Here is a 13,314-nt window from a genome sequence, read left to right on the forward strand (position 1 = left end):
TTACTGAAGCTTTTTTTTCCCCCCAAAAAAATACTGAAAGAATGATCAACCATTTTGGCCATGGGAGGCAGTCACCACATCCCGCTGATCCACAGAGTAGGATTTGAAGAATGAGAAACAAAGCTAATTGTCTGCAGCCGCTGCATCATTTTTCTTTCTCAAGCAACTCAAGAGGGGCCTTAAGCATACTTTAAGTCACCCTTGACAGTAGTGTTCTCCCATTTGCTAAACAGTCATTTAGCATACTGGGATCGTCAGAGCACAGTAGCACTTCAGCTTCTTCTTTTTCCAGCTCTACAGTGCTGGCTGTCACACAGGGTCTGTAGAGAAAGACTCCCTACTTGAGTAAGCTCCAGCATGCTTCAGGGGTCTGCTCCACTTCAATTCATGTTATCCACTGTTGTAGTTCATTTTCTAAATAGTCATCCTGTAAAACTGTGCCCACACATCCCCATAGCACTACTTGGGAACAAGCTTGTGATCTTTAAAAATCAAAAGCACAAAGATTCATCACAACTTGCTTTGCAACACCAACTCTTATGCTTCCTTATGTCCACACATTTCCAACTGAGGAAGGCAAGCCTTCATGTATCACATACAGCAATGGTCTGCTGTGGTCATCCAGCTCCCTTCCATCAAGCCACAAAGAGACTATCAGATTTTTTTTTTCCTCTACAGAAGTAAAATGCAAACTTAAAAAAGGGTCAAAACTGACCAAATGGACAGCTACAATGGGACAGAAAGAGTCTACCCAGCCCAGCATCCCCTCTCCAACTGTGACTAAAGTAAAACCTCAGGGAAAAGCAGGATAACTAAGAAGCATGCAACAATACTTTCAGCTGGCTACCCCTTAAAACTGTGTTTTCCCTTTACTAATCACAACACTTTCTGGCAAGTACTTGTGCATCTTAATTACACCTTATTTACATCTTGGGCACAGTACTACCTCCCTTCATTTATTTTGAGCCTGCATCCATCACTCCTGGATACAGCCTGGGATTCCTTTACTGGAAAATAAGGGAAGAACTGGCCTCTGCTCACCTTTTCTCTGCCACTAGTTAATGCAATTTTCTTAGTTATCTTATCTCCAGGCTGAAAAGTTCCTTCCTTGCTTCACTGTTTCTTGGACAGAAGCTGTGCTGTGTCCTTGACCATTCTTGTCACCCTTTTTAAAACCTTTTCCAGCTTAAGCTGCAAACTACTAGCATTTTCAGGCAGTAAGGGACTCCCCTGGTGTCACATCTATCCTTCTTCACATTTTTCTTCTCACAAAAGAGGATGTGGTAACTGGGGGAGGTTAAAGAAACAGCTAGAAAGGCAGCTCACGGAAAATCCAGGATGCTGCCACTGCAGCTGAGGTCAGGTCATTTGAATAAGGATTAACTGGAAGGCTAATTTCTCTGCCTACTGAAGGAGCACTTTACATCCTTCCAAAACATAGAAATAGCTCAAAATACAGAAACAGCCAACACATTTTGGCCCAGACCACACTAATCCAGGAAAAAGCATGTTTGGTTCTCCCAATTAGAGAGGATCCATCTAGAGGGATCTTACCGCCTCCCAGATACAGGCAAATTGCTGGGGTTTTGCATTTTATTTTTTGTAACACTTCATGATTCTTCAATTTGGCAGGCCGAGAACACCAGTCCAGTTAAAATTTAAGCTGTTCTAAAAGCAAAGGCAGATGTGGGAGAAGGACAACAGGAACACACCAGTTACTTCTTGGAAGTAACTGACTTGAAAAATGTATTTGCTGAAGAGCTACTAATTATAATTGGTATTTTACAAAATTGCACAGAACTAAATATAGGAAAATGAAAGGTATTTCATGACAAGAAACTACAAAAACATTGCCAAGGATTTTAACACGTGTTGCTGAAGTTTGTCTCAACTGAGCCATAGAGCATGAAAGCCCTTTCAAACTAACCAGTACAACAGTAAACAACAGAAGTTTGTCAAAGTTAAAAGCACTGAGCTTGTGTGCTCCTTCAAGGTCTCTAGCTTAGTGGAGCATGACATTTTCATTAGGAAAGCCCAATGAAACAAGAGCTGAGCCAGGCAGACAAAATTAATCCAAACAGTTAACAGATAAGTTAAAAACCATGACTGTAAACAAAAAAGCATCATACTGCAGGTGGTTTCTACTCTCAGGGGAATTTATTTTGCAGTTTAGTCAATGACTTGGAAGAAAAAAGAAAAAAAAAAAGATCATGACTGAAAAACTGTGCAGGTGGCAAGTACTGAGGAAGCCGTTAATTACAGAGAGGAAAGGTGACTGACAAGACAGTCATCTGTGCACCAGCCTGTGCATTCTTGCTCAGCAGATGCACAAGTTGTGAAGAACTGACAGTACCCGGAGCATCCTCCTGAAGGAAAAACCAAGGTCCCTGTTCAACACAACAGCCCCATCTCTGGTGTCATCACAAGACTATGTAACAAGGAAAAAGAAAGTATGAAGATCATTGTGTATCTGGATTTCACAGGACCACACCCTAAGTATTACCTCCAGTGCTGGTATCCAAACATCTAGAAGCATTTTGGAAAACTAGAAACCATTTTAAAAAGGTTGGATCAATTGATAAACAGGAGAACGTAATGAAGGAACTTTATGTTCCATTTTTACAAAGAGAAGGTAAAGAATAAGATCGTAACTCTAGAGGGAGCAGAAGTTTGGATAGAGAAGGCTATTAAACATACAAAGAGCTAATAAGAACCAGAGCTAACAAAGCTAGTAGTTAAAGACAGTCAGATAAACCAAGGAGTAAAGCACATAATTTAAGACTGATGATAATTACACCAAGAGAATATATTGCAGAGCATTGAGAATCTATCAAGTGACTTTCTGTTAGCAAAACAGGAAATTTTTTGAAAATAAATGATCTAGCTTATAATGGGAGCTAATCAAGGACTCTTACGGTTCATTTTGGATTCATAATCAATTAAATACAAATAAATTTACAGCTTCACTCCAGTCCTTACCATCCACACTTTGACGATCCAAATGTAACTGGCAAAATGGTGAAGTAAAGAGTCAGGAAATGTACAAGAAGCTGCAGAATAGGAAGAAGTTTCTCAGCATGCAGCTCCTCACACCTAGCTCAGACACCTACAGACTGGCTGCCACAGCTGGCTTGTGGGCATACCCTATGGAAACCAAAGATGACAAAACCATGAGGCTTGGGAGGCATCAGCTGCTGGCTTCCCTCCTGAGGTTGGGACAGCTCGGGGACCAAAGCGAGCTGCTTCCTAACACCGTCCAGCTGCTTCTGGGAGCTCACACACAGTGCCTCTGGGGCAAGGCGGCCTCTCCTGGCTCCCACGGTACTGCTGCCACCAAAGGCTGTGTGCCCTCCCTGCTGCTGTAAGGCTGGGATTTCAGCATCATTTGATTACATCTCTGCAGATGTATTTATCTGTCTCAACACAGGGCTGTCTACTGCTGAAGCTAAAGTACACCCATCTTTGAGATGTCTGGTATTTTCATACCATTTTGAGTGCTATAGAACTGAGCCACCTTCTCTCCCCCAATTAAAATAGCAACTTAATCAAGGTTTTCTAAATAAATGCAGTCAACAACTATAAAAAAAAAATTCTATCTTGAAATCCTTCCTTTTAGCATAAGAATAGAAGCTAACATAGACCAAACCTTACCACTAGCACTTTCTGCAGTCTTATGTATAGGAAGAGAATCTAAGCTGGAAATTTGGCCCCTATTGTCTTTTCAAGTTTCTATTCCTCCAACACTGGCAGTGGAGTAACAAGTTTCATAAAAAGCTGTGTGTTTCCTTATCGCCCAAAAATATCAGCCATTCATCTTACCCAGACTCCTCAACATTACAGAAAGCCAAGTTCCAGACAACGAACAAAGAAAAACTATACCAGATACTCCCCTTCAGTGTTTTTCTTGGTTTAGAATGCCAAGAGAAGACAACTTTTTCTTTTTCTTCCTGGCTGAAAGCTAACATACAGTTCATTCACCTGCAAGACAGTTTACAACACAAATGCCACCCCAGTATGATATAGTGTCACACACTGTTACAGGAGATTATTTAAAAAAAAAAATCATGTCAAGCATTCCCTCTGCCCAATATAGATAAAGCCAGTAATAGCTCCAGGAATAAAGCATACTTCCAAAGGCCATCAGGTCATAATAAACACCAAACAGCTTGTAGAGAAGACAGCTAAAGGTAATAGGATGCAAATCACTTCAAACTACCCACCATGAATTTCAACGCCTTTTTTTTTCCATGGTGTGTGTTTAAAAAAATCAGATATTGAATCAAGCAGCAAGAGATGAAAAGTTCCTGAGAAATGCCTGTGTTCTATAGCTGCACATGGACCTCACAGGGGTTTTCTATTCTACTTACTTCTGCAGACATAACCTTATCAGGACTTCAAACTATTTCTTGTGAGGCAATTTCCTTTAAGGGATTGTCATTTCTAGCTTTCTAAACTCCATCTTCAGAAAACCGAACCTAGCTATAGGACCACTAATAAAAGCGATCTTCACACACCAGCCTACAAACACAGGAGAGGCACGTCTTAAAAGAATAACCCACAGCCTCCCTCTCACTTGTGCCCAGAAGCGCATTGCCATACAGTGCAACGAAGTCATGCCTTCCACACAGAATCATGTTGTTAGCTGAACTTTCTACATGGCTTTACATTTTTTACTTACTGTAGGGCACGCTTTTTTTTTTTTGGGTGGGCACACTGTTCCAAACTACACCTATGTAATTTCATTAAAGAATGAAAGTCAAGCAAAGAACAAGAGAAGAAAAAAGCACCTGAGAGACAGGACAACCAAAGAAGAGACAGACAAATAACTTTAGACACTATGCACAAAGAAACATGAGTTCTAAGCCATTTATTTTTAACACAAGTCACTGTATCACATACTAGAGGATGCCTTGTGCAATAACAAAACCTGCCACAACATGAAAATTTCATGGGACTGGAAACAAGCACTTGATTCTCTGTCCCTCCTTCTCTCTACCTCTATGTATGAGATGCCACTTAAATGATTTTTAGCTGGGACAAGATGCTTTGCCCCTTGTATTAATAAATCCGCCTCCCTTAATTCTTAGCTCACGGGGAATCCTTTTCCCCTGAATATAGAGAAGTTATTGTCACCTTCCAGATACAGAACTACTCTGCAACAGAAAAACTTAACCTAACAGCATCTTAATACCTACTGGTCTAATAAGAGTTATCACCCTCTCCCAGCAACCATGCTTCTTAATACAGACAAACAGAATTCAGATTAATGTTAGACAAATTCACTGTTATAAGTCACTGTGCTACACAGGGAATTAATTTGGTTTCTTATTTCTACCTATACAGGACAAGGGTACCTATCTAAAAAACCTGCTACAGTTTATTTCCAGTCATCTGCTGTAAAAATGTTTCTAACATCATCAAACATGAATTACTTTACTCTCCACTCTGCTGAAAGAAAACCCCCAAACTGACAACATACGTGCATATTACTGCTAAGAAAGATAGATATTCCATACAAGCCCAATGGAGGAAAAAAGAGAAGACAATAGCTCCCTTATCTTAAAAAGAAATCCACTCAGTAACTCTAAAAATCCAATGAAGATTCCCTATGTCTCTTGTGATTACAATCAAAGTCTTACTGTAAAGTCCGTCCCAGTGAGCACCTTATCTCTGAAAGTCTGCTGTAGATATTTGTGTAGAAGGAGGAAGATTTCAAGACAACCATCACAAATCCAAAGGTGAGCATTAACATGGAGATTGCAGAAAGCACAAAAGGCTTTTACTTATATTTAAGACAAGTAGTCTGATGATACGTACTCTGCTTGTACCCCTGAAACCAATAAAAAGGAATCCTTTTATGAAGTATTTAACATTGTCAAGAAATAACAGCAAACCACACCACTTGAAGATGCCTACGCGGTACACACACACGCACATCAGACAAGAACAGCCGTAACACAGACAGCTGCTGCCACTACTTCCTGGTCTGCAGCAATTTTTTGTCCTGCGAAGATCACACGGTTTTGTCACCAAGATAAAAATCGCACCGATGCTACCTACCCTGGTTTTAGCTGCAGTGCTGACCCAATCCAGCGAGAGCTCCAAAACTGCCCCGGACCAGGACTCCTACCTTCCGCAAGCAGGGTCAATATTCTCACCCATAAATGCCGGGGCTTCTCAAGACAAATTCGGAAACAGTGACAGCTTGGTTCGGCTTGACTGCACTTGTAAGTTTCTTTTCCTTCCCGCGCTCTCAGCCGCTCAGACGATCGGTGCACGCGCAGGGCTCCGCCACCGCGCGGGAGCTCCGCGCTCCCACCCTACGTCCTCGAGAAATCCCAGCCGCCGGGCGAGGAGCAGCCCAAGAAGTTAGAAAGAGTGGCTCTGTGTGTACGAACGTGTAAATATACAGTACGAGAGGCTGGAACGGCCTCCCAGGGCCAGCCCTCAGACGCAGCGCCAGGTTTCAGATTTCACTGGCAGCTGGCAGCTCGGAGCGCGCCAGCGGCACTGCTGTTGCGCCGGGGAGGAATCCGGCTCCCTGCCCAGACATCTCTGGAAATCCCAGCGACGCGGCACCCGCCGCCCCGACAGCGCCTGGAGACCCTCCGTTAACTGTTTCACCGTGCTTGCCGCTGCTGGTGCTAGGGAGCAGGGCCCGCGCTCTCTCAGGGGCACGACACAACGCGCTCTGATCTCTCACGGCACTGCCGTGCGCCTCTGCCAGACCTTACGCAGCAGCAACTCGATCGTGCCCTCGGGGCAAGGGGCTGCTCTCCTGCTGCACGTGTAGGAGACGGCCACCAACTGACACAGAGACACCCTGTGGCCCTATGCAGATTTTTGCCGCCCCCTCCCCCTTTTTCTGTTTTTGCCTGCGTGATACTTCTTTAGTCAACTAAACACACTCTCAGTGGTCTTGACTCATGTACTTCCAACAGCCTGCATCTCTGCAAATTAGTACAATGATCTGTTTTAAGGAGGACTGAGGATTTTACCTTGTGTGGACCTGACAGAGGTCTCCATGGGGCCTGTACAAGGAGCGCTGCATGCCTCCTCTGCAGGCCCAGCTCTGACTCAGTTGCACAGCAGAGATCAGAATGGGAATTATGATGGAAACTGCAGCTGTAATTGGGTTTCAGGAGCTGCCATTGCCTCTCTGAATGGCATGACTGTCATCTGGTCCCGGGTGACTCAGTGAGCGTGAGTCTGCACTCTTCCAAATACTCATAGAGGGCAATGAATGATATGTAACCTCCATTCTCCTTTCCTACCATCTCAGTCCAGTATAGAAGACCCCACAGTACTGGTTTTAGGTGGAAACACAACCTCCCTTGGAAAATCCTAATTGCTCTGTGTTACTGGTCTCTTCTTTCAGATCCCCATTGAGACACAAAAAGCAGTTTCTAGTACTATACCACAATGAGATCATAAGAAAAGAATTACCAATAAGAATAGTTGAAAACAGCACATTACACTTTTAAGCCCAAGCACGGTTCTGCATACTGTACCCACTAACAACAAAACTCTGCCTGTTTTCAGCTACACATGCCAGGCATGTGGTCTTCCTCTAATGACTGGAACTGGCAAAACTATAGATGCTGGAAAAGTGTTTGTGATGACCCAGAATCTTAGCATCTGATGAGTGGGCAGCTTGGACAGACCTAGACACACTCCCACTGACTTCCCTCCCATGACCCATTTCTCACAATTCTGTGTTTGCTGGTTCCAACTCCACCCAATGTGACACCACTAAAAAATCCCGAGTGCTAAAAGAATTTGTTACAGCCTTTTGAAAGCAATCGGTTTTCTAAGAAATTCCTCAGATCTACTAAGTTTTTCAATAGATGAGGTCTGAAGAACATTTACATACTGTAACATTATATGTTATACCTTGCAGCAGTGATAATGGGATACCACAGCACTGGAGCAGCTTCTACTTTTAACAGAAAACAAATCATTCAGCTACCTGGTTATCCATACTGAATCAAATCTCTGAACTGTGCCTCTCACTAATGCTGCACAGGTTGAGACCTGCATCAGCCAGCCCAAGACACTTTCCTCACCTTCCCAGCTTGTAGTGAGATAGCCAGCCAGAAAAGAGAACTAAGCCAGCCACTCAGCACAAGGGCTCGTCCCTGCTCCTGTCCCTGGGAATAAAGTCCACAGAGATAAAACAAGGAGGAGGCAGAGCAAAGCCATTCCTATCATCTCTCCGCCAAATTCAGAGATGGGGCCAACAGAGGTTCTCAGCATCAGGGACAGCATGCTGCACCCCACCAAAATGCAGCTTGTCCCAACCACCATACCGGTTTGAAGAAACCACTGAGTCTTGCTGACACTTTGCTAGTGTAATTTTTTTTTTTTTTCAAAGAGTAAATAGGTTATACAGATACATGGCTGCTCAGGAAGAGAAAGTAAACATGCATAAACTTCAGATGGCGAGGATGAGGACAGAATTAAACACACACACAGCAGGATACCTGTGCTGGCCTTTGGTTTGCTTAGCTGCCAAATGCATGCTAACAGGGAGAACAGCCAGAATGACATACTAGAAAAAACATTTTTTTTAATGGGCTGGAAAGCCTTCCACCATCAAGGACCATGCCTGCTCTGATGAGGTGCCTGTACATATGGGAGCCTCACTTTATGCATCACAGTAATCAACTTAAAAACTTACAAAAACTTAACTCAGGCACTTCTGTAACTTTTGTCTCCACAGTTCTGTGCCTTTATTTGAACAACACCCATATTAACACACAAGACCTCTTGTTTAAATTATAGGAAATTACTGTTCTGTTACTGTACAGTTCTCTTAAGAGAGAAGTAACCCAGGGAAATTTCCAGCTACCAGAGAGAAAGGAGAGTAGCACAATGTACTTCCTAAGCACAGAGACACACAGGAAGCAAGCTGCAGGGCAGACTGGAACTGCTGGCTGCAGTAGTGGGTACATGCAGACCCCGTGGTCCTGCACCAGATCTGCTCGCACACAGGAGAAAGCTCACAGCCTTGTGCCCACTATGGAGGTGCTTTCAAAAACTGAGCTGCAAAACCACTCACATCCTTGAAGAACTGCACATTTGAAGTCTGGCTACTAATACATAATTACAACAATAACAATGAAGAGACCCTTTGTAATCAGATCTCCTTCATTAGTTTGCTTATTGGTGGCCCTTTGCTACTGTTCTTTTTGCAGTGGTTATGGCTTGCTAGCTGATACCCTTCTAAAGCTGGGTTTCAGACCATAAAACAATTCATATTTGCAGCATTATGGGCTCATTTGTAAGACTTCAAAGACTTGACCTTTGCATGGCAGAGAACTAAGATTTTGAATCTTTCCCTCTGGAAGAAAAACACTTTTTTTTTTTTCCAAAATTCTATCCTAGCCTAAATCAGGCCACATCTTTACCAAGCAATCAAACAAATTGGAAGGATGAAATCTGCATTTGCATGAGACAGTTTAGGCCTGCTCAGGCATGGAATACCCATGGCCAAGTGCAGGCAGTTCCAAAGGTAATTCAGCCCTTCTAGGCAAACGTGCTTTTTTGGCAAGTGGGGACATGTATTTGGGGGTCACAGAGTATTTTAGCCAAGTTCCCTCTCCCTTGCTTATCTTATGTAGAAATGGTTCTGTAATTACTACCACCGCTGAACTACTTACAGTCCACCACTAAGGCTCTTGCCTTTAAAGCCTGTTATACCAGTGGAAGCAGCAAATTGACTTTGTTGCTCAGTGCAGAGCCTCTGGTTCTCACTTGGTCACTGGAGAAGGCATAACAGGTTATTTGTTTTAAATCTACTGCTAAAGTTAATTGCGTAGCTGTTAACACCTGAAGATACATGCTGAAGAGTTCTGACGCCCAGGAACCCAAGCAGCAAAAAAAATAAATAAAAAAATATTTAATTCAGTAAGTCACACTTATTTTGCAGGCATTTTCTGATCTAGCAAGAGTGGGTTTGCACACCTTGTGGACTTCATAGAGTATATATAGGAGACTCGCTGTTCCTTTGTGTGTTCATAGAATCATAGAATCGTAGAATGGTTTGGCTTGGAAGGGACCTCAAAGATCATCTAGTTCCACCTGCCCTGCCATTCGCAGGGACACCCTCCACTAGACCAGGTTGCCCAAAGCCTCATCCAACCTGACCTTAAACACTTGCAGGGAGGGGGCATCCACAACCTCTCTGGGCAACCTATGCCAATGGTCACCACCCTCACAGTAAAGAATTTCTTTCTAACATCTAATCTAAATCGACCCTCCTTCAGCTTAAACCCATTACCCCTTGTCCTGTCACTACACTCCCTGATGAAAAGTCCCTCACCATCTTTCCTGTAGGCCCCCTTCAGATACTGAAAGGCCACAATTAGATCTCCCCGGAGCCTTCTTTTCTCCAGGCTGAACAATCCCAACTCTCTCAGCCTGTCAACATAAATGCTTTTTCAGCCTGTGTATGAATATACACACACAGACTTTGGAACAGGGCTTCTCTGGGGGCATCACTGTAGTCTGATGAGTAAAGTGGGCAAATGTATAAACAAGCAGGAAAAAACACCACTTTTTTTAATGTAACTAAACCCAGAAGGCATAGCTGCCCCTGCTGTTTCTGTTGGCTAATACTGATGGAGAAGGCGGTACTGAATTCACTACACATTTCAGGAAATATCTTACCATCCTATATTGGTTATTTTGTGCAATAAAACAGGCTGGACAGTCATTTCCCATTTTCAGTTTCATGGAAATCAGTTCACTTTATCCTTAACTCACTCACAGATGAAATCTCCCTTATCTCCCCAGTGCCTGGAATATTTTGGAAGATGTAGGATTTTTAAACACTGCTGTTTCAACTTTTATTGGATATTTTTGAGTACTGGCTCACCACTGTTTCCTTCATGCATCCAATTTTACAGTTGTCGATAAGGAAAGAACTGGAATACAGGTTTCAGGAAAATTTAAGGCCACAAGTTAGAAAACACAACCACAGCTCACCAAAGAAATTTTATTCTGTAACATTAGACCCTAGCAAGAAAAGGACAAGCCACACTAAGAATTAATCAACAACACCTTGAAAAGTCGCTTACATCTTTACTGTTTCCATAGGGGCAGATTCTGCAAGATGTTTCACAAATCAGTAAAGCTACTTACACTAATAGCCCTAAAGCACAGACATGCAAGTGCTCAGAGACAGGGCCAAAACCTGACACATCTGAAAGTGAATTGGAAAGTTCAAGATCTTCCGTACACATACAGGAAACTTATACTCATCAGGAATATTTGGATAATTTATGTATCTTCAAATCTATCAAAATCTAGCTGTCCAGCTGGGAATCATTTTGTCTCAAAAAAACCCATGGGTTTCCAGCCACTTTCACATCCACTTTCCTCAACTGCAGCAAGATACTCTGCCGGTTTGTAGATTCTGCTTTCCTTGCCTTACAACCTCTCCCAGCCCTGTGCTTGGCAACTGAACATCATGTACAACTTTTAGTTGCACTTAGCAACATAATTGCTAACTACATGTTCTGTTTTCCAGTCTAGCTAACTGGGACTAATGTAGGACTCCTCTTAAGATGTGTATATCATACCACAAGTCACATGGGAGAACCAAAATATTTAATTTAAAAAAAAAAAAAAGGTTTTACATCATTTCCCTCTTCCCTTCTGTGCAAGTGCTCAGAATGACTTAGTGTTTAGGTTGGATGTCAGTATTCAGAAGAGAATTTATCATCCTCTCGTAAAAGCCCAAACATTTTTATCTGGTCTACTTCCCTCAAGTTCAGATTGTTGAGTCTAGAGTTGTATTAAAAACATTATGAAAAACAAAAAGTGAGGTTATCCTGGACACACAGAAGGCAGCTGATTCAACTGTGTTGTAACTGAGAAAAAGATGGTCACCCAAGTAATATATGCTTCAAACTATGCTAATTCCTTAGAACTGAAAAAGTGTCAGAAGATACAGAATAGAGCTTCAGTAGATATACTGATGATTTATCGTGTGATGGATCAATGCAGAAATGTAGAAACAAGACAACCAAGATCAGGTACATCAACAGAAAACTTTAATGTTTTTGTTTAAGCGCTTGGTAACTACAAGATTTGACTCTTTCACAGGCTGTTGCCAGAATCTCAGATTAGATCTGATTTTACGCCACTTGGCTTTGATTTCCTAAACATCTTCCAGTATTGCTTCAAGGTTAATTTGGAATTAGCCCTCACTAGCATAAACACACTATTCTTTCCCACCCATAAAGCAAATTTCATTTGGACTCACAGGACAGGTGGAAGGTAACTGCCTTGTGTCTTTGGTCAGAAGCACCGAACACAAGCATATGTATCCCTACGAGGGATGGCAGCAGGTAGGAAGGAATAAAAATAAAATAAAAATAAAAATCTCCTTTCTAATGTAGCCATTCCAACAATGAATCTTGATTTACTATTACAAATCAAAGCTCAAACCAGCAAATTCTGGATCTTGTTTGCACAGGACAGTTTAGAACAGAATGTTTTGCTTCGATTCCTTTCTATATAGAGAGTAAAACCTTCAAATATACAGAGAGCATGGGTTTTCTTCCCAGTTTTACAATGGACATTTCACAGAGTCTTTGGTGCCACGCAAAAATAATATTGGTGGGGGCTTTAATACATTAGAACCCCCAAAGAACAGGATCTTCCTAGAAGCTGAAATTCACAAGCTTTTTAGCTTGTCCCTCTTGGGAATACTGACATTGCAAAAAAAAAAAAAATTAAAAAAAAAAGAAAAATATGTCTTCCCCTTAAAAACTAACATCTATGTTATATTCTGCAATATATTACATAAAACTCTTCAGTTGTCCATTTAGCAGTTGCAGTGGCCTAGCTGAAATTAGCAAACTCAAAATATTGCATGTCAGTATTTATTTCGGTGATACACTTAAAACACATACACACAAGAATGCAAGCAGAACTTAAGTCTAGTTGTGTTCCTGCTAACTGGTGTTTAAATGCATAGTTTCACCTTCTCCTAGATGCAAATTCTGAGCAACTCCACTTTTATAAGCAATGTACCAGCTTAAGCAGAAAAAAAAACCAAACCCAAAACAAAGCATAAGAGCTCAGAGGGTCTCACCGCTGGGCCAAGCAATCTTCTCAAGTCACTAGGAAGTGAATGTTACTCATCAACAGTAAACAGGAGCTACAGTTTACATTGACTCTCGATAGGCTGGATGGAGAACCAGAAACATCCACCCTATAAAGCACCAGTAAATTTACAAGGAAAAATCAGCACCCCACAGTGAACCTGACTGCAGGAATAAATGCATCAGATGTGATGAATAT

General features: G+C 42.1%; 1 protein-coding gene across 2 annotated transcripts in view; it reads right to left on the minus strand.

The window, feature by feature from the left end:
• The window catches only part of ARHGAP24 (Rho GTPase activating protein 24), a 227,768-nt gene extending 221,150 nt beyond the window's left edge, over window positions 1-6,618 (minus strand). Inside the window, exon 1 of one of the 2 annotated variants that reach the window (XM_075751350.1) lies at window positions 6,061-6,618. The gene's annotated coding sequence lies outside the window, so the exon portion shown is untranslated. The remainder of the gene's footprint in view (window positions 1-6,060) is intronic. The other variant, XM_075751355.1, reaches the window with a different exon arrangement.
• Window positions 6,619-13,314: the final 6,696 nt, after the last annotated feature.

This window comes from Balearica regulorum, chromosome 4 (genome assembly GCF_011004875.1).
Source record: "Balearica regulorum gibbericeps isolate bBalReg1 chromosome 4, bBalReg1.pri, whole genome shotgun sequence".
NCBI classification, from domain to species: Eukaryota; Metazoa; Chordata; class Aves; order Gruiformes; family Gruidae; genus Balearica; species Balearica regulorum.